Source organism: Pleurodeles waltl, chromosome 4_2, assembly GCF_031143425.1.
Source record: "Pleurodeles waltl isolate 20211129_DDA chromosome 4_2, aPleWal1.hap1.20221129, whole genome shotgun sequence".
NCBI classification, from domain to species: domain Eukaryota; kingdom Metazoa; phylum Chordata; class Amphibia; order Caudata; family Salamandridae; genus Pleurodeles; species Pleurodeles waltl.
The window spans coordinates 94710932-94731323 of record NC_090443.1 but is presented as its reverse complement, the minus strand read 5'-3'; the positions used below and the strand labels follow the sequence as shown (position 1 = coordinate 94731323).

The window sequence follows — 20392 nt, the reverse complement described above, 5'->3', positions numbered from 1 at the left end:
AGTGAAAATTGTGTGTTGGCCTAGGGATTCAGTTCTGTCTCCAGATCCCTTTCTTGGCATGTCATCACCTTCTTACAACTTAGCTGTCACATTGGCAGCTAAAACACATCTACTTCTCAATGCATCTGCCATCCAGTGTACCCACCACTCGAGCTGACTATGTTAACCATGTATTGGACAGGTAGGTGTGGTAATTCAGCTGACATTGTTTGAGTCCTGTGTCAGAATGTTGGGCACTGTGAGACATGTAACAACAGCCTACATTTCATATCTAAACTGCTAGATTGATCAGTGGCAATTACAGATGAGGTTAAGTACCTCTGTTTCATACCAATGTGCTCTACTGGTACTCCCAGCTGACGATATTGCCCGAGAACTGTTTTACAGCCATTCCTGCCATATGTAGTGTGTGAAGCATACGTGTGTTCAAGATTTTTGACATACTCAGTGACTTGCTTGTAGGGGATTAGACCATCATCAACGTTCATCACGTAGGTACCTTGTGCGTTGATATGTGCCCCCATATTCCGGCACTCTTGTACTGACACTCTGTGACTAAAGACATGTTACACACACATCACAATTCCTCAGCATAGTAGATGTGCCACAATACACAAAGACATGCTGGTTGTGTAGGTGGTGTTTATTTACAAGTGTCATAGCGCAATATTTACAATGTCCAGGTCTGTGACCCCATTAGTGAAATCCATACAATTGTGACACAACAGAAGTCCAGGGTTGATAGACATATCATCGGACATGCTTAGGTAAAGTGTCATTCAGTGCAGGGGAACATAAATTGCCAATTGAAAAGTGAGAGACAATTGCTGTCCATAGTAGAAAGGTCAACAGTGTGTCGGTGAAGAGTGCATATCTCCAACTGTGTGAACACTGGCATGATGTCAAGCACAGGACAAAGGAAAACACTTCCCATGTGGAATGGGATGATGCTACAGAGAACTCCTACAGGTGAAGATGATCTGTTCCACATCTTCCTCCTCTGTTGTGTGTGGTGTCTCCTCAGCCCTTGATGGTGGTAGTGGAGAGGTAGAGAGGGCCACACACACTTCAGTGGTTGCAGATGTGGACTCCCAATTCCCGGCAGTTGCCATTGGTGGAACTACATACCGCATCACTGCAGCAAGGAGGAACTGCTGATTTTTTTAGTATGGCAGCAACATCCCTCAGGTAGGCAGCCATGTCTGCCCTGAGGGAGACCATTTCCCAGTGCATGGAGTCCATCTTGTTCTCAAGCACGCTGATGCCAGTTTTGGAGGGCAGTTGTTGTGGCCTCTCCCTCATGGCAGCAGCTATGTCCCTCAGACACTTCTGGACTCCATGCATTGGGGTGTGTGTGCCTCAGTTAGCTGCAGTCTGTTCAGTAGCCATAATGATGCATGTGCGCATATCATCTAGGCTGGCTGCCATAGTTTACATACCCACCCGCACCTCCTTGGCCAGCTCCCAGTGGACTCCTACCACTGTCCTCTTAAAGCTGGTCCCTGGGTCCTCGGAGACCTCAGCTGTGTCGGTGCCTGCAGGTAGTACTATTGGGGTGTTAAGTGGGGGCTGTGGGGTGGCTGCTACATCAGTACTCCTCCTTGCGACTGGAGGTGGTGTCTGGAGGTTTACAAGGACTTCTTAGAGGGTCTCATGGCTGGTAGTTGCCAGTTGGTCATCCAGGTCATCGGGGTACTCCAGGACAGGTAGAGCCGCAGGAGAGCCATCATCCTCTGCAATGAGATGGTGTAAAATCAGTCTATCTGTTTTGTGGCAGTTGATAGGTCACGTCACTGACTTGCTATTTGAGGCTCATTGTCATTTTAGTTCCTAAACATTGTTCCTGTACATCATGGCTGCAGTCTACAGCCCTATGCCCCACCTGCGTGTCACATGAAGGGAAGCCCAGTTGGCGCAATTGGCTGCGTCATATCTTCTATGTGTGATGTCTATCCTTTATGTGGCTTGACACCATCTTGTCATTCCCAACCCTCCCTATGCATCCATTTGCATGGTGAAGCCTTGCAATGGGTGTTGCTGTGCTCATGCGACAGCACCACACATGGCAATTTTCCCCTGTCACAGTCTTACATGTTTCACATACACCCATGCGGTGCTGAGACCTTGCACCACCCCAGGGATGGCATTGCCAGGACACTATGCTCTTGTTACCATTTATGGCTCCTCATGTTGATGTTTGTGTGCTCTTTGCATAGCACTCATGGACCTAGCAGAGTTCAATTTCATCTTCCGTCTGTGCAGGTGTGTTTGCCTTCCTACACATCTATGTCCTCCCCCTCAATGCAGCCCTCCTTGCACTATGATACATGAGTGCAGGATGGTGACAGTGCAGCTGATTTGACGCAAGCACAGGGTTAGACCTAGGGATGGCCAGCATGGGTATGAAATTTCTGCTGTGTACATCATTCTGTAATTGACAGTGCCTGATGGTAAATGAGTCTATGGACATAGCCAGTTAACAAGAGTTGTACTTAGGTCAGGGCCTGAAGCTAGTTTGAGGTGATTCTGCAGGTAGTCATACTGGTCCCTCATTTCAAGTGCATCAGTCCTAGGGGCACCTGACTGCCAGTGTCTATTTGACCACCCCCAACAGCACAGGTGGTGGTGGCAGCAACTGTTGTCAATGTATAATGCCGCATGGGCCAATGGCCTGGCACTGACAGGTTTCAAGCAGCTTATGGACTAGCAATGCCAGCTGTCCTGTGACACCAGACCAGTGTTACGTTCAACACTACCCTCCAGGTCTGTTTCCTCATTTCCACAAGCCTTTGCATGGTGGTGAAACCCCGTGCAAAGGTTGTTGGTGATGTGGTGTGGTGTGCCCCTGGGTGCCCCTGCACAGCCCATGCACCTGGCAGTGGATCCCATGTCCTGGCCCTTTGCCCTTTCCACTGCCTGATTTGCAGAACTGAGTGCAGCGAGTCCTGTCACACCAAATGCACCCCAAAACTAGCATTGACTCCATTTGATCCATCAAGAATGTTGTACTAAGTGCCCCACAGAGCTACCATGAGCAGACAGATTTCCAGCCACCATCCCAACGTATGACTCATACTGCCAACTGCACTGGCAGTCTTACCAACACCGGACTTTCTCATGCACCATCCCCTGCCCGTTGATGTGGAATTATACGCTATTATGTTCACAGTCATTCCCCATGTGTTGTATGTGTGTGTTTATTTCCCCATTCATATGTGTCTGACATGGTTGTGTCAGAGTAGTTGGGGCTCAGCCTGTGACTATTGTGACCTACTGTTTGCTGTCTGTGGTACATTTTCTGTAGTGGCACATTTCAGTTCAGCATCAAGATGTGTGGTTCAACACTACTGCAGTTTAGTTGGTCTGGGTGTAGGCATGTTACCAATGATACAGTACCAGCCTGCTGTTCCCCCGGCACCTGTTCAGTTCATTGTTCCGTGAACCCAGGGGGCACCCTGACTGCATGATGGAGTGGTGGCTGCCTCATGTGGATGTTTTGTCAATGTGCGGTGTGGTGGTGCAACCGGCACATGTCTGGGTACTGTTGGAACAGTTGCAATGACTTGTGTGCTATGAGATGCAGCACACATGCGTTTGGGCAATGAGGCAAGGCAGTTGCAAGGTGTTACTGCAAGGGACACCATCATGACGTTACCCCAGGAATGGTATTGACTGACTACCTAGTCTCAGAGTTCTTTGTCGTGTTGGTAGTAATGATATAACTATATGCAAGGGATGTTGTGATGACACAACCAGTGGCACAGTGATTATACATGCTATCCATCCCATGTGCTGCATATGTACATGTAGGTATTTAGGCCTGGTGTTCAACAATTGTCCAGGTTGTGTATGTGCTATGGTGCATGGCACTACCAAGACGTAGGTACATGTGAAGCTGACGTCAGCATGGTGCAACTTGCTTAATGTGCATTGTGTCCCTCTGCGCTCCTTTGACATGCATTGTTTGAGTCCTGTGTGCCTCCCCCTTCTTGCATTTGATATTTCAGCATAAATTTCCCCCGTGCAACTTACCCTGCATTTGTGCTGTTTCCCGGTAGTCTGCGCTGTCCTGTCCAGCGATTCCTGTGACAATTTCCTCCGGGATGACCACTGCAACCATCTCCTCAATCTCGTTCAAGTCCTCGTGTGGTGTTGGACTCCCACCTCCAGTTTGCAGCGCTGCCTTCCTGTTCCTTGCCATGTTTTCCTTTGTCCTTCGCTTGCAGTCATGCCAGCGTTTCTTGCACTCAGTTACGGTTCTCCTGACCTCTGCCACACTGTCATGCTTATCCATTATCTGCTGTCAAATAGCCTCTCTCAATCCAATTGGCAATTTTGAGGTGACGAAGACTTGATGTTGATGCTCCGTCACCTCTCTCACCAGTGTTTCGTGCTCCCCTGCGCTGAAACAACACTGTCTCTTTTTCTCCTCCCTCCCCTGGGTCTTGTCTGTGTCCTCCTGGCTGGTTCCTGGTTCAATGAGGTCTCCCTGGGGTCTCTCCTGGCTTCCTGGCTCCATTTTGTCTCTCCTTTGCACTGTTTTCTCCGTTGGCATCTGTATTTGTCATTTTTCCTCCGTTAACGTCATTTTGCCTTACGGCAAGGCGCAATGGTTAATGTCAGGAAAAATTACTCTAACCTATTTTTAGCTCCACCCAGCGTCATAGTATAAATATGACACCTGAGTGGCAGTAAAAAATGGCGCTAGTCAGCACTAAACTTTGTGACGCAAAACTGCATTAGTGCAGTTTTGCGTCAAAAAGTATAAATCAGGGCTTAAGTGTTAAGAGTGCTTGGTCTGGAGAAACGAAGGGGCAGATTAACTACATTTTTATGACATACCTTAGGCTGCCTTGCTCCAATGCACACACTGTTGCACCATAAGGCAATGGTGTTTGTGTGATGTCAAGATTAGGCTTTGTACTGGAAGGATACCTTTCCAGCACAAAATTCTATGCATTGACAGAGTTAAACACTTTACTCCTGCCACAAGAGCGCATAATGTTTTTATGTCAGTCCCATTCTACCACAGTTATAAGATAAGGATTTGAGTCAAAATTATTGGTGAGTGCATGGGAAAGTCCGTTTACCACCAAGTGTATGCATTCTTCACATAAAGTAGTGCATAATGCTACTTTGTGCTACTTTAGAGCTACTGTCCAATGTAATTCAGGATTTGTGGTGCAAACCTGGTGCAAAGCATTAATAAATCTGCCCCTTAAACATAGCAAAATGACTGGGGTGTTATACAAATATTTAGCAACCTTGGAATAACAAAAGGTGCTGGGGGGGAAACAATAAGATTCTGAGCCTATACCTTTCAATTTGCATGCAGCACTCTGATGTCAATTCATAGCTTAATATGCTACATTAGCAGGATTTCTATTTATGAACTCCAAGTAACAAAAGGGTCTCTGTGACAGAGCTGAGCTAACATAAAATACTAACCTGTGATCTGCTTTTCACATGTTGTGCTTCAAGCATCAGGTTACAAGTCCAATAACACAAAGCTAACTCGGCTAAAAAGACTTGATGAAGGTGTCACGGGGCATTTAGTACCTGAGTTACAATGTAGTAAAAAGGATATCCGCCATAAAGTAGTAGACATTCTGTTCCAACACACTTTCAGTTTTCCTTCCTCATTTAGAGGTGAGGAAGCTGCTGAGTTTCCATTGGCAGAGCTTTGGGTGACTCCGTCATTAGAAATGTTTTGTTGGCGAGCCTCCTGCTACTATTCTACTGGATTCAGAACGGAGGAAAGCCTGCCATATTTAGGGTGACCCTCCTGATGTTCTTTGTTTCCTACCTGGAATCGGAATATGCTTCTGCCTGTTGTGGGAACACTTTTGGAGAGAATTCCCTTTTACAGAGAAGAGGAACTGTACATCTGACAGACGGCATGGATGTCAATTAGGTATTATCAAGGGAGCTTGTCCCTTGCTTTCCCTGGCACGGTTCTTGTGACCAGTGGGATGTCGGTATCAACGGCGGCCTCACTAATATAAACTTATGACTGCTTTTTGAGAACCCTAAACATAATCTGAGGGCCAGATTTATGCTGGCCTTGAGCCGTTCCAAATCCACATTAGTGTCATTTGTTTGACGCTAATGTGGTGTTGGAAGGTAAAAAATTCCCCGCCATATTTACAAAGTGGCGCAATGCTTGCATTGTGCCACTTTATAACCCCTTGCACCACATTATGCCTGCGCCAGGCATAATGTATGCAAGGGGGGTGTTCCGGCAGTAGGGGGGCCATTTTTATGTTACATGCAGGCATTAAAAAGAGGCTCCCATTGATTACAATGGGCCTCTGGGTGCTTTGCAGGACTCGCATCATAATTTTTTACGGTAATCCTGCAAAGCTCCAGGCTAGCGTAAAAAAATAATGCTAGTCACCCTAATTATCGCCATGGTGCACCGTATTTTAAGACCGACGCTACCATGACGGCATTAGGTGCAGCGCCACTTGTCAGAAGATTACCCATCAAATCAAACTTCCACAGGAGCATATGCCTTTTGACCAACTCCATCCAACAGATGCCTGCTCAGACTTTAACTGATTATCTGAACCCTGCATCCGCTGGGGGAAAGGGGAATGGGAATAGAAAAAGAGAGACCGCTTCCAGATCCAGTTCCAGCCTGTTTCCCACTTGAAGATAGGATATTCAGTGTGTGTCTCTGAAAACCTGGAACTTTCTTCTTATTAGGATTTCTTTAAAGGAAGGACCTTCAGTCGGGTGATAAGAGCATAGATAAGTACATTCCTACTGCGCATTCAACTGTTCAGCCATTCACATTCACCCAATTCTATCATTCTCCTAACCTGGATGTTTTGAGAGACTAACCTCTCTCTAAGAGAACAATGTTAACTTGATATCTTCTTATCTCCAGGAGTCAGAGGTTTCCAAGGTTCTCTGGAGAACAGTTCAAAAGTTCGCAAAAAATACAAACTACTAATGTCTTTTACAGGAAACGAAAACTCCTTCTCAAGGTTCAGTTTTCTCAATAACAGTCTCTATGAATTAGTCTGAGCACTGAGGTTTGTCTCTAAGACTGACAAGTCTGCAAAGCAAAGAGTTCTTGAATATATATGTACATATATATATATATATATATATATATATTGGCAAGTCTGGAAATCATACAAAAACATTCCTTACTGCAGTTGTTTGAAGTTCTGTTAAGCCAAAACAAATTCTCCTCAGAAAGCTGATAGCCAGTTGTTGGAAGAACGAAAAAAATCAGCTTCTTCAAAAGGGAAAAAGTAGTTGGTGTTCACATCGTAAGTAGAAAAATAATTAATTACTCAAAACTGGAAGAATTCTCTATTAAAAGAAGCACCTCAGGAACACTGCTAATTCTCCTCAGGATGACAGTTGAAGTGCAGGACTCCCAGAGAGAAACAGCTGGAGGGAAGCTTCAGCACGAGACTAAGGTAGAAACACTAGAGCGCTGACCTCACAAGGAATTGCGGCCACCATCTTGAGTAGCAGTTAAATGAAGAAGCTAGTTCTAAGAACAGCCTCCGCAAGAGCCACCGGGAGTGAGGACGCCGCTGCAACCAACGTGGGTACAAGGAAAGGGGGAACGGTTTTTGCTGAGGGAAGAACTTGACAACGCTGGCAATAGTTTTCCTGACACCACTTTTCATAAATCTGCCCCTGAGTTTGTTAAGATAGCGAGTAGCAGGGAAAATCCTAATCATGCTTCCCAAAGGAGAGCACATTGGATGGGACTTGGGGAAGCAGAAAAAATGATCTAATAGTGCAAACAGAGGAAGGTAGCCACTATGGAGTAAATAGTAGTCAGTGATATTATGTAAATTACTATGGGCCACCACAGGACCGCCAAACTCGCAGGGAGGACACCACCACCATGGCAGTGGCATCCCCCCTACCCTATTACAAGGTTGCTGCTGATCTGACTGAGGTCAGGCGCAAACAGTGCTACAAGATAGCACTCAGCTCCCTTAAAGGAACTGAGTGCTATCTTGTAGCACCAAGGGGGTCGACCAGCACCCTCGAAATGGCCACTGTCTGCAAGGCCTCAAGGTGGTAATCAGTCAAGGGCCCTGAGTTCAGCGCTGCCCTAGCTGACTACAACCAAGACCACCGTCACCTGTCGGGATCTGTGATCCTGGCAGGGATGGCGGTCTTTAGGCAGGTCCACCCGCCAAAGTCATAATGTGGCGATCCGACCGCCATAGCTGCGGCAGTCCGACCGCCACCGTGAGGCTGGCGATATTAGGACCGCCACCGTGAGGCTGGCGGTATTAGGACCGCCAGCCTTGTAATGAGGCAATAAATCTATTAACTAAAGGTCCTGTAAGGGTCATCTTGAGATCCACTATAATCATTGTTTTTATAGCTTGGTATATCATCGTGATGTAATGAGAAGAACTAGGAAGGGGATGAAGAAGCAATGTCATAATAACAGTTTTTTATCATTACTCCGAGACAATACATCCATCTTCTGATCATTACATACCCTTTCCATCTATTGAACTGATTATAGAGGTATAAGCTGACTAATGTTTTAAAGAGCTTGGCATTTACAGGAAGATGTAAGGTAAGGTGGATTGTGGCTGGCTATCAAAAGGAGGGGTAAGTTGCTTGAAGATTTTTTATTTAAAGAGCTTCGTAACATGTCTGTGGGAGGCATGCATTATCACCTTATGATGTAATAACCATGAAGAAATGAAGTACAGACTCACGCCCAGATTTACCAAATAGTGATGCAGCGCAGTGCAGCAGCAAAAACTGCTGTGCTGCGCAACAGGAAGGAGCAGGACAGCACAATATCTACAGAGATATGGCTTTCTCCTCCCCTCTCTCTAGCGTTGGTGCTACTTTTAGCTGTTGTGTGCCACGCACACATTTTTGCACCATAGTGCAAGGGTGTGTGCATGAGTCTAGCATAGGCTTTATACTGGAAGGGTACCCTTCCAGTGCAAAATACTATGCTTAGACACACTTTACAACTTTTCCGATGTTGGATGTGTGCTGCACAGTGCAGCACGCATGCAGTCGGAAAAGAAAGGAGAAATGAAAACATTTCTCCTCTTAATGCTTTTAAAATGCGTTAACTTTTGGAGAAAAACCCTGTCTACTATTGTTTGTAGATAGGGTTTTTCGTCAAAAGTATGGGCAGTTGCATGGGAATGCCCATGTATCACTTATGTAACGCCCCCTTTGCGCTAAGTAATGCAAAGCAGTGCTTTGAATGATTTGTGTTACTTTTAGGGTACTTTCCAACGCAGAGCAAGTTCTGAAGTGGAAAGTAAATTAGTAAAAAAACATTTAGTACTGGTTAGCGTCACATTTGTGACGCAAACCCAGCGCAAATGTTTGTAAATCACCCCCTGAGAGTAATGGAATTACTAGTAAGTAATTTTGACATTTTCTTTTAAATGTTATTGTGCTAAATGCACGTATTCTAGCAATGGTGGCCTGGCCTAAATGGAAGTCTTCCAACTTAGAAACGGTCTGGTGCTTCTAAAAAGCTATTTGGGTAATGGGCAAGTCATCCACAAGCTATGCCACCACCTGCTGCCCTTTTCACAAGATCCCAGTTCAGCCTCCGATGCAAATCCTCATCATGCTGACTTTGACCAACTTTTGCAAGTTCTGTCTACGGATCAGGATTCTGATTCCTCGGCTTCTTCACAGGCTCCGGAAAAGGACCCTGATTCTCCTCCACGTAAACGTAAGGCCATATCCCGGCACACTGAAGTGCCTTCTGAGCCCCTGAAAGTTCTAACTTTTGAACCGGTGGATATCATCCATCCTAGATCTTCCTCCTGGACTCTGCCTTCTCAGGTGGCTGAATACTTTCAGGCACACATTCGCCATCGCTTTGATAAGGACGTCTGATCTCGTCTGAGGTCAAAATGTTCCAGACCTGATTTCTCCTCCAAGGTCACTGAGACACCAGAGATTCACCCCACCTTGGTAACGTATTCAAAATAATTCTCGAAGGATCCGAAAAAGGGCATTGATTGTGCCTGGCGAGGTTGTCAGGATAAACTCCTGCATGTCTCAGGTCCTCTTACCAGAATCCTGGAACTGGGTTTTCAGGCTAAGGAATCAGGGGTCTTTTGTTAACCCGGAAGTTTTGGTTGGGCCCAGAGGGCCTTATGTTTTTTGGGGAACACAAACTGCACCATCTCTTGTGAGAAGCGGCGCTCTGTTCTACTCAAGATGGATCCCAAGCTAACAGATCTGGCCTTGTCTGAATCGAGCCCATTGGCTCATGGTCTGCTTTTTGGGTCTTCCTTCCTCAAGGAACTTTCAAAGTTCGCTTCCACCTATGCCAACCTGGACAAGGTGCAGGATTCCATAAAAAAAGGTTCTTCACCCTCTTTTTAACAGGGCCAGATGCTACAGAGGGTGAGCCTTTGGCCGCATTTACTATCAAGGCCCTTCACGTGTGTCCTACCAACATCCCAGAGGAGGCTACCAGGACTCGGCCTCCACTTTCTACCCCACGAGGTCCCATGGAGGTCGCAACCGATTCCGGAGAGGGAAATCTAAGGGAACCTACACCTCCTATCAGGAGTCCAACCCATCAGGTGAGACTTATTTCGATTTCAGAAGTGATTCTGGGGGACAGGACAGCTTTATTTGTACACAATTAGAAAAAGATCACCCTGGACCCCTGGGTCCTAGATGCTAACCAGGGCTTCAAACTGGAATTTTACAATTCCCCAGTTCAGTGGGTTACTCCTCTGGAAATGATTTTTCCCTACAAGATCAGGAATTAATCTCCTTTGAAGTCACAGCTCTCCTGGCCAAAGGGGCCATAGTAGAATCCTCCCACTACCCTCACGGTTTCCTCAGCCCCATTTTTCTGGTAGAAAAGAAGGGTGGCAGTTCCCGCTGTTTCTAAATCTAAAGTATTTCAATGGCTGGATTTGTTTACCGCTATTTCAAGACGGAGGGCATTCATTTGCTAGGGAACATCTTAAGAGAAAACGATTGGATGGTCTGCATAGATTTAAAGGATGCTTTTCTGATGGATACACCTACCTGTGGATTCCTCACCTAAAGAATTCTCCCCTCGCGCCAGCCTCAACAGAAATTTCTTCTAGCTCTGCACGTCGACGATGACGTCACAATCGGCCGACTCCATGCGACGCCGTATGACATCATCTAGGCAATAAGAAGCCCTCGTCAACGTGCAGACGTCAGTTCCCTTTTTTCCGTGCCTCCGAGTAACGTTTTTTCTTCGAGGCTCGCAGAAAGCTACAGTTGCGTATCGACGGTTACAATGTCGCAACCAAGAAAATCCGGTTTTAAGCCTTGTAACCAGTGCGGGGGTCGAATGTCGGTTACTGATCCCCATGAGAATTGCCTCGGGTGTCTTAGCTCCGACCATGAGGTCGAGTCATGCAGCTCCTGTCAGCGCATGAACCCTAAGGCACTTAAGGAAAGAGAGGATAAATTATTCTTGGCCCGTTCCAAGAAAAAGAAGGAGAGGCGTCATCGTAGAGAGTCCTCTTCAAGATCTTCGAGGGCTCATCATCGCCATGGAGACTCTCGGTGCCGTCACGACTCCCGGCGCTGATCGAGTAAAGGACGGTCCAGGTCCAGATCGGCATCTCCGTCAGCTCGGCGCCGTCCGACGTGGGAGATAAGCCTGACCGTCACTCCTCCACCTCCTACGACTCCGACTTCACCTGGGTCGGTTTTCGAGGTAGAGCCTCTTCAGAGGCCAGAGGGTTCTCCTAGCCAGCAATATTCGGCTTTCCCGACACCGGGCACGGATTCTGCGGCTTTTTTGAATGCCTTGTTTAACATTTTTTCACCATGGCGCCGGGTGGAGGACAAGCAGGTCCGTCGGGCCCTTTGGCCTTTAATTTGGGTGCTCCAACTTCTTATAAGTCGACGCCTTTTATGCCATTTTTGTCTGCTGCAGCCGAAGTAGCGCCAATGCCCTTGACGTCGCCCAGGAGACCTGCAACACCTGCTACGGCGCCGATGGATTCGCCTCGGATCCAGTCCACAGTCAAGGTTCCTGTGGATCCGGAGGGTCCGGCGTCGGATGGATCTGAGGTTCGGCGCCGACGAAGATCTTCGGCGTCGGCCGACGCCTTATCGACGCCGGGTCTTGAATCTAGACTTCGATCCAGACGTCTGGCTTTGCGCCTTCTGGAGGAGGAAGTGTACAGCAGACAACACCTGGAAGAGGGTGAAATCTTGGAGCCTTCCGGTGACTTTCAAGGGCTGGATACTGCAAGTGGCATCGATACTTCCCCTGAGTGGGATCTGGCTTCCCCTGGGGAGTACACTGAGGAGGCTGCATCTTTTCATGCAGTAATACGGAAGGCTGCAGACTTCTTAGAACTTCCTCTTCTGGCCGCGGAGGTGAAGAGGAACCTTTTGACGGAGGTGTTCCATCCAACTTCTGTGATGGCAGAGCCTCTCTTGCCTTTTAATGAGGCTCTTCTAGACCCTATCAAAGACATTTGGAAGAAACCTGTGTCTTCAGCAGCTGTCAACAGAGCGGAGCACAACGCTATCGGGCATCACCTGGTGACCCTATCTTCCTCTCCAAGCACCCGACACCGGAGAGCTTAGTAGTTCAGGTCTCCTGTTCTTCCAGATCCTCTCCTGGCTCGTTTCCCGGAACCCCTGCGGACAGGAAATCGAAGAAAATGGACCATTCTGCCAAAAAGGCCTTTTCTTCTTGTAGTATGGCCTTAAAGTCAACCAACGCAACCTGCATTTTGGGACGTTATATCCATGCCCTTATGGAGGAAGCAAAAGGCCATCCAAACTTGTCACAGGAAGTGTTACAATTGCTGACGGACGCTCAGGCGGCGGCGACCCAGGTGATCCAGTCTGGGTTAGACACTTCGGACTCAGTGGCAAGAGCTATGGGCACGTCCATAGTTTCCAGACGACAATCTTGGCTGCGTTCGTCTGGCTTTTCATCGGATGTGCAGGCGACTCTCCTGGATCTGCCCTTTGATGGTGAAAAACTCTTTGGGACAAAGGCAGATTCTGCTCTTGAAAGATTTAAAGAGAGCAGAGCCACAGCGAGGTCGCTAGGACTTCAGTCAGCTGCCTCCTCCTCCTTTAGGTCTTATAGGAGGTTTAGGGGTTTTGGAAGTGGCTCCTCCTTTCGTGGCAGATTCCAAGGACCACAACAAACTGCAAGCTCCCTGCCATACAGATACTTCAGGGGCAGTGGCAGAGTCCGTACAAGAGGAGGTACCCAGCAGCACTCTGCCTCTTCCTCTTCCTCGGGAGGGGTGCAGCAGGGAAAGCAACCTTAGTCCTCCACCACTCCCTGTCCACTTGTCTCCGGTAGGGGGGGAGACTTGCCCATTTTCTTCCAATGTGGGAGTTTATAACAACAGACTCTTGGGTCATCGACATTGTGAAGAGGGGGTATGCTCTTCCCTTTCGGGAGTTCCCTCCTCCCTTCCATCCCCGCCCATCCTTCTGTTCAGAAGACCATCTTCTGTTACTACAACAGGAGGTGTTATCCCTATTGGCAAAAGGCACAGTAGAGTTGGTTCCCGAGCAGGAGAGGGGTCAGAGCTGTTATTCAAGGTACTTCCTGATCCCCAAAAAGGATGATCGGTTAAGACCAATTCTGGACTTGAGGATTTTGAATTGGTTCCTCAGGCAGGAAAAGTTCAAAATGCTGACCCTTTCACAGGTTCTTTTGGCGTTGAACAAAGGAGATTGGATGGTGTCTGTCGATATGCAGGATGCATATTTCCATATTCCGATCCTCAAATCGCACAGGAAGTATCTCCGGTTTGTGGTGGGATCGCAGCATTATCAGTTTGCGGTCCTCCCGTTTGGTCTTACTTCAGCACCTCGAGTCTTCACAAAGGTGATGGCAGTGGTGGCGGCAGAGCTCAGAAGAAGGGGGATAGCGGTGTTTCCCTATCTGGACGATTGGTTGATCAAAGCCAAGACTCTGGAACTCGTGCGGCGTCATCTCCAGTCGACAACTCAATTGTTGTACGACCTGGGTTTTTCAATCAATGTGCTCAAATCTCACCTGGAGCCCTCTCAACGCCGCCTGTTCATAGGGGCAGTATTGGACATGACATTGAATCAGGCCTTTCCTCCGCCCCAGCGGGTTCAGGACATCCAGGCGTTGATTCCAATGTTTCAAAATGGAGCGGTAGTTCCAGTCCTCAAGGTCCTTCGCCTGCTCGGTCTGTTTGCTTCTTGCATACTGCTGGTCACTCATGCACGCTGGCACATGAGGGCTCTTCAGTGGTGCGTCCACAGGCAGTGGTTTCAGCACAAAGGAGATCTCGAGGAATCGATAAGGATCTCCAGAGACACTGCAGTGGATCTTCAGTGGTGGGCTGTCACAAGGAAGGCCGTTCTCGCTACCGCCACCAGTGGCCACAGTGGTAACGGATGCCTCCACTCTAGGTTGGGGAGCTCATCTGGGGGACCTGGAGGTCAAAGGCCTTTGGTCTCCAGTGGAACAGAGATTTCACATCAATCTGTTGGAATTGCGGGCAGTACGTCTGGCTCTCAAGGCCTTCCTCCCTTCCTTTCGCGGTCAGTCAGTCCAGATCCTAACGGACAGTACTACCGCGATGTGGTATATAAACAAGCAGGGAGGAGTGGGATCGTATCTTCTCTGCAGAGAAGCTCTTCGACTCTGTTCCTGGCTTCAGGATCACAAGATCTGCTTGGTAGCACATCATTTGGCCGGGGCTCTGAACGTGCGTGCGGACGTTCTCAGTCGACGCAACTCGGTCGACCACGAGTGGTGTCTTCATCCAGATCTGGTTCTGTACATCTTCCAGATGTGGGGATATCCACAGATAGATCTGTTTGCAACTCAGGAGAATGCGCAGTGCCCGTTATTTTGCAGCCTCCAGTATCCCGTTCCAGGAGCTTTGGGTGACGCGTTTCAGGTGTCCTGGAAGAGTCAGTTGCTTTACGCGTTTCCTCCCATACCCTTGATTCCTCGAGTTCTGAGGAAGATCCGCCAAGACCGAGCCCAGGTCATCTTAATAGCTCCAGATTGGCCAAGAAGGGTGTGGTATTCAGACCTTCTCCAACTCTCTCAGTGCCCACCGCTCCGTCTCCCTTACAGGGTGGACCTCCTCTTGCAGTCGCAGGGGCAGATTCTACACCCCCACCTCCAGAGTTTGCACCTTCATGCCTGGAGATTGAACGGGGCAATCTGAGTGCTTTTTCTCTCCCACCAGAAGTGGTGGATGTTATTTTATCGGCCAGGCGACACTCCACCAAATCGATCTATGCAAGTCGTTGGGCTAAATTTGTATGCTGGTGTGGAGAGAACAGAATTGATCCCTTAAAGGCTCGTTTGTCTGACATATTGTCATTTGCACTTTTTCTGGCGCAGAAAGGTTGTGCGGTTGCCACAGTCAATGGTTATTTATCTGCACTGTCGGCTTTTCTGTGCCTTCCTGATCAGCCTTCTTTATTTAAGTCTCCTATTGTTTTAAGGTTTGTTAAGGGGCTTACTAACACATTTCCACCACCACCATTTGTTATGCCTCAGTGGGACCTTAATTTGGTATTAACATTTTTAATGGGGTCCCCATTTGAACCGATGCATTCTTGCTCTTTGTGGTTGCTTGTTCTCAAGACTGTGTTCCTGGTGGCCATAACATCGGCCAGAAGGGTCAGTGAGCTTCAGGCTCTTAGTGTAGGGCCCCCATACCTTTCTTTCTACAGAAACAAAGTGGTGTTAAGGACCAATGCGGCTTTCCTCCCGAAGGTTGTTACACCCTTTCACTTGGGGCAGTCTATTACTCTCTCTTCCTTTTACCCTCCACCTCATCCATCCAAGGAGGAAGAGAGGCTCCACCGGCTGGATCCACGAAGAGCGCTGAGCTTCTATGTCGACAGGACGAAGGAGTTCAGGCAAGATGATCAGCTCTTCGTTGGAAACGTGGGGAAGAGGAAAGGTAGAGCTGTCCACAAGAGAACGCTATCCAGGTGGGTCATTCTATGTATTAAAATTTGTTATTCTTTGGCGAAGAAAGAACCACCTGTGGGGCTTCGTGCCCATTCCACCAGAGCTAAGGCTGCTTCTTCGGCTTTGGCTAGGGGTGTTCCTGTGGCTGACATCTGCAGGGCGGCGACTTGGGTGTCCCTCCATACTTTTGTCAAACATTACTGTTTGGATTCTGAGGTTAGGAGGGATGGCCATTTGGCTCGCTTGGTGCTGCAGGATTTCTTGGTTTGACCATTCGGGCACCCACCTCCGGAGGTAGTACCGCTTTGGGACTCTATTCTTTAGGTGAGGAATCCACAGGTAAGTGTATCCATCAGAAGAATAAGTTACTTACCTTCGGTAATGCTTTTTCTGGTGGATACAGTAACTACCTGTGGATTCCTCACAGTCCCACCCGCCTCCCCGTTGCCTGACTGGTCATACCATGAAATCCATGGGTGAGCATCCTTTGTCTTGTATATATGTATATACCTGTATTATGTATATAGTTGGGGCATGTATATATGCATTTCTTTTACTAATTTAGATGGTTCAAGAAACACATGTTTGGACTTGTTTGACATATTTTCCTATCGTATAGAGCAATTATTGCTGTTACCTTACTTTATCTTTATCTTTATTATAATAAATGTTGTGCTTTCATTCCATTTGTTGTGACTATGTTTCTTTTAAGGTCACTGTTCACCTGTTCGCCTCTTTGGCACATAAAAAATGGTGATAACTGACGTCTGCACGTCAACGAGGGCTTCTTATTGCCCAGATGACGTCATACGGCGTCGCGTGGAGTCGGGCGATTGTGACGTCATCGTCGACGTGCAGAGCTAGAAGAAATTTCCATTGAGGCTGGCGCGAGGGGAGAATTCTTTAGGTGAGGAATCCACAGGTAGTTACTGTATCCACCAGAAAAAGCGTTACCGAAAGTAAGTAACTTATTCATCTGGCCATTCCTATTTTTCCTCCTCACTGGAGATTTCTTCAGTTTCTATTGCAGGGCTGTTGCTTCGAATACAAGGTCGTTCCTTTCAGTCTGTCCTCAGCATCTTGGGGCTTCACCTTCGCTCCAAAGGGGTATGTCTGATCATATATCTCGCCGACCTTATCATCATGTCTCAGTGCCCTCTTCTCATATTGACCCATCTGGAATGGGCAATATCTCTCCTTCAGGACTTGGGTTTCATCATCAACAGTCAGAAGTACATCCTGGTTCCTTCCCAGAGGTTGGAGTTTCTGGTCTTTCACATGGACTCTGTCCTAGCCCAATTGATCCTTTCTTCCTCCAAGGTAAGCAACATAATGAAGGAGTTATGGGCACTGTTGTCAGAACAGATGGTATCTTTGAGATGCCTAGCGCGAATGGTGGGGCTCCTCTCATCGTCCATTCAGGCGATATTTCCAGGCCCTCTCCATTACTGAGCCCTTCAGCGTCTTAAGATCTCTCATCTCCAAAAGGGTCTCAGTTATTCTGCCCTGGTTCCCCTCTCATCTGAGGCCAGGACCGATATCCAGTGGTGGCTCAATCATATGGATGCTTGGAATAGGAGAGCCATCTTTGGTTCGTCTCTGGAGATCGAATCCGATGCCAGCCGCTGGGGCCGGGGAGCCTGTTGCGGCTCAGTGATCACAGGGAGTCGTTGGTCACGGGCAGAGCTAGCTCTTCATATCAATTGCTTGGAACTCTTGGCAGGTTCTTTTGCGATTGGCAGTCTCTCTCCGGAGAGGTTGAATTGTTGCATCCTTCTACGGATGGACAACATTTCGGCAGTCCGTTATGTCAACACGATGGGCAGGACGAGATCTCGTCTCATGGTGGAGATTGCCAAGAACATTTGGCACTTTTGCCTTCAACATCGGATTTCGGTGGTGTCAGTGTATCTTCCGGGTCAGAGCAATACAGTAGCCGATTGGCAATCTCGTTATCTTCGAGATTTCAGTGATTGGAGACTATATCCGAGAATGTTTCACTCTCTCCAACGCCTCTGGGGCCTTTTCTCAATAGACCTCATTGTGTCTCGCCTCAATCGGCTTATGGATCGGTTTTCCAGTTGCCACCCGGATCCAAAAGCCCAGGTGACTGATGCATTCTTGCAGGATAGGTCTCAGTTCCTGGGATATGCTTTTCCTCCCTTCATGATGATTCCCAGAGTTCTGACTCAAGCGTGTCATCAGAGGGCGGAGCTGGTGCTTGTGACCCCCCTCTGAAGGGCGCAAGCCTGGTTTCCTGTAGTTCTAGAAATGTCTTGCTTTCCGCCGGTCATTCTTCCGTATCGTTGGAACTTGTTACTAGACCTAATGGGCCTTCCTCATCCTCTAGTGCAATCGCATTCCCTTACCCTGGTGGCCTGGAGAATTTCCAGGAATGATGGTCTCTCCCAGGACTTTCGTGTGAATCTCAGGATTTTATCTAAAAATCCTGGGCACTTAACACCCACAAGCATGTTGCTTCCACTTGGAAACGTTGGCGCTCTTGGTGCGGTGAACGGTGTGCTGATCCATTCTCAGCAGATTGTTCCATGATTCTAAATTTCTTGTCTCATTTGGCAGCTGCAGGTATGGCCTACAGGTCTGTTAATAATTACAGGTCGGCCATCTCAGCAGGTCATGTTCCCATGGAGGGTAAACTTATTGGCAAACTTCCGATTGTGTGTAAACTTCGGGGAATTCTGTTTTCAAACTCTTCAACCGCTTTATTCTACCCTTTGGGATGTAAGTATTGTCCTACGTTTTCTAGATTCCTGGCTGGCTAATAGGTACCTTTCCAGAAAGCAGCTATCTGCTAAACTTACAATGCTTCTGTGTTTGGTATCTTGTAAATGGGTTTCTGATTTAAAGGTATTAGATCTCTCGGGTAGAGGTTTTTCTCCTGAAGGAGTATCTTTTACTGTTTCTTGCCGTACCAAGTATAATACTAAATCCGTGTTTTACCATAGTTTAACGAATAATTCTAAGTTGTGTGTTGTACAATGTTTGAAAGATAACGAGGTGAGTACTGCCGAATTTCACCCTAACATGGGCGGTCAATTGTTAATTTCCTTAATGAAACCTTTCCGCCTAGTATCTTCAGCCACTTTGGCTAGATGGATGCGGTGGCTTATGAGCGAGGCGGGCATTGATAGCACCCAGTTTGGGGCTCACTCTGCATGAGGTGCCATGGCATCTAAAGCTTTTTCTTTGGGTTCTCGCCTAGAGGACATTTTGAGAGCAGGTGACTGGTCATCTGAATCTACCTTTGCTTTTTATTACAAACCCATTTTAGATGTCTCAACGATTGTTCTAGATCAACTTTAAACTAGCATAATCGGAGCCTCCGGTCCTGACGTAGAATAAAATTTAAAAAAATCTAGATTTCATGTCAATAATTTTTCAATCCTGTTAAGGACATGGAGGCGAGGGTTGTCCCTCCCTCCAAAAAGCTTTGTATAAAATTACTCATGTTATTGATATGTCTTGACTTTTATGATATCTTCCTTTTCTTACCCTCCCCCTTTTTGGATGATGTTGAAATATCAAGGGGTATGGTTCAGTGATTATGGCTTGATTTTTTGTTTATTCTTAGGCAATGAAGACAAGCGGCTCCTGTTCTTCTGCATGAACATCGTTCCTGTTATCTGGATTGTCCTTCTCAGAAATGGCCCATTAGCCCCTTTGCTGGTTGGATTCAGTGGTTCAGTTGAAGCTCCTGTTTGGTTCGCTTTTTTTCCTGCAGTGGGGATTTGTTCTTGAGACTTTTACTGTTATTTGGACTCATGCAAAGAAAGAGGAGGCGTGTTTGACTGAGGGGGTCTATGTAGGGCTGGACTCTATGGTGGTCATGTGGTCTCTGTCACAGGAAGTGATCTCTTTGTTTTTGTCTTTCTATTGGCTGCTAAAAAATTAAAACATGGAAAGAGAAGCATAATAGTCGCCTCTGTGTCCTTAATAGAACTGAAAAATTCTTGACGCGAAATTTAGAACATTTTTTTATTCTCCTGCTGCCTGTCCTTGCCCCAGGTCCCACTGCTCCAGCTACTTGGGTAAAAATCTGAAGTGGACAAATATCAACAAATAGGAAGTATTCCCCCACTTTCTGAGTGACCTTTGCATTTGGAGGAGGAAGACACTTTCATCCATTACAAGTGCAAAATCTACTAGGGAGGAAATAGATGCTGCGGAAGACACTTCATAGGCTGACGGCAAGGAAATCTGCACATATCCTAGACGTTGCGAGTTCGAATCAGACGCATCTTTTGAAACATCTGACGTTGGATGGAGCTTATATTAGGGTCTCTTGTTTAAAGTGCTTCAAAACATTATGGCCCTCATTACAACCCTGGTGGTTGGTGATAAAGCGGGGGTAATACCGCCAACAGGCCGGTGGTAAAAAAATAGAATTTTGACCACGGTGGAAACCGCCAACACAGACAGCCACTTTAACACACTGAC

At 47.3% G+C, this 20392-nt stretch overlaps 1 long non-coding RNA gene across 2 annotated transcripts in view; it reads left to right on the top strand.

Annotated features, from left to right (window-relative positions):
* The window catches only part of LOC138292304 (uncharacterized), a 180591-nt gene extending 160723 nt beyond the window's left edge, over window positions 1–19868 (top strand). For both annotated transcript variants that reach the window (XR_011202644.1, XR_011202645.1), the window contains exon 3: window positions 19527–19868. This is a non-coding gene — a long non-coding RNA (uncharacterized lncRNA). The remainder of the gene's footprint in view (window positions 1–19526) is intronic.
* The last annotated feature ends 524 nt before the right edge of the window (window positions 19869–20392 follow it).